Below are 1,954 nucleotides of genomic sequence, written 5' to 3' on the forward strand. Positions count from 1 at the left end.
ATGTATCTCTCTCTATCACACTCTCTCGCTCTTTATGTATCTCTCTATCTATCACACTCTCTCTCTCTTTATGTATCTATCTCTCTCTCTCTCTCTCTCTAGCCTGAGGAATGCTTCCTCCTCCGTCTCAGTGAGCATCAGTGATCTGGACCGGCGCTGCTCCAGCGTCTCCATCCCACTGAGGAGCGTCTGCTTCTCTCCCCGTCGCTCTCGCTTCATCCACTTGTTTCCTACCACTTGTTTCCTGTCCATATCCACCTCACTTCCTTCAGTCTGTTCTATCCATCTACCTCACTGCCATCTGTCTGTCTGTCTGTCTCTCTGTCTATCACTGTGTCTCTCTACCTATCACCGTGTCTCACTTGTCTTCAACGTGTCAATGTGTGTCATTAAGGGCTATAGCTCATGCTAAGGCTAACCTTGTCAGCAAACACAGCATTGCAAGAGGCAGTCAGGGACAGAGTCCTAGGCACTAGGCAGCCATCCATAGCATGTCACACAGATTTGTCATTTTGCACAAAAAAACACCTTCTGTTCTTCTGTTTGAATTCCTTACTCACACACCGGAGCTCGTACCCGCAGTCATACACAACTGCACATCCTTAGATCCATTCAAACACAATGGCTCTGGATTCATGGAGGTGGATGGGCCTGAGATGGAGTAGTAGTGGTAGTAGCGGCAGCGGGAACGCTTAGCTAGGCTGTAAAAGGCAGCAGCGGCGGCGGCGGCGATGAGAGATACTGGATGGGTGTGAGGCGGTGGTGGTGGGTGTGGGTGATGGTAGATTCTCAGTGAGCCGCGAGCTAACGCGAAAGCTCCATCCCCCTTCATTAGCCCCTCTGGGAAGATGCTAATGGGGGTGGGGGAGATGATCCTATGTATACCATGTAAGCAAGAATGCATACTCCCATCCCCGTCATTATCATTCTATTTCTATGATGAATCTGTTACTGTAACTGGCTGTCAACCTGCATGGGCTGCTGTAATTGTGTTCGATCTTACGTGCCGGTATCCGTCTGCCCGTGTTTCTGCTGATTATTGTGTTTTTCAAATCCATTAATGGCTTTCAAAAAGGGTGAAATTCACTTTCAAATCAATCTGTCTTTTTTTCTTCATTTTCCCCCTTCTGAAAACGTGTATTCTTTCGGAAGATTCCCATATCAGAGTTAATATCTTCCAAATAACAATAATAGTTGCCAGCCCCGCCACAGTCCATCATCTTGGCTTCTCTACTGAGCGGTGTCTGGGTCTTTGGGGCTGTTTTTAAGTCTCTTGTGGGACTGCTTGTTTGGGCTAGTGCAGAGCAGAGGAGTGAAGGCTGCTGGGGAGTTACCTCAAATCCTCAGCCCGTCTCTCTTTGGTCGTGTCAGATTCAGATTCAAAGTACAGAGACAACAAAATGTGGTTGGAGATCTAAACAGAAGTGCAAAAGAGCGGTTAGTGTACAGTTTGAACATGATTGTCATGTAGTGCAATATAAGTACATTATAGTTTAAATAATAGGGTGGGATAGTGCAAGAGTAGTGAATACAGTCAGGTAGAGAATACAGCAGCAAAAAAGTAAGGTGACGAGTGTGTGTGGTTCACCACATTTTTATTGTTGTTTTTGTCCACTTAACCGTTACGTTGCAAAACCAAAAATGATTGAAGCTAGACCGATGAAACTATAAACGCATACAACCAGCCAGCAGGTCCTTCATCAATGAGCCTGACAGAAGCAACCGTAACGTAACGTCCGACAGACAGACTCTCAGACTACACTGCTGCCTCTTGAGTATCCGATCTGGCTGCCGGCCAGGGAGCGTAGTGAGGGATGAGGAAGTGCTGTGTGTGTGTTGTGTGTGTGTGTGTGTGTGTGTGTGTGTGTGTGTGTGTCTGTGTGTGTGTGTTTGTGTGTTTGTGTGTGTGTGTGTGTGTGTGTCTGTGTGTGTGTGTGTGTGTGTGTGTTTGTGT

Source organism: Micromesistius poutassou, assembly GCF_964030765.1.
Source record: "Micromesistius poutassou genome assembly, chromosome: 14".
NCBI classification, from domain to species: domain Eukaryota; kingdom Metazoa; phylum Chordata; class Actinopteri; order Gadiformes; family Gadidae; genus Micromesistius; species Micromesistius poutassou.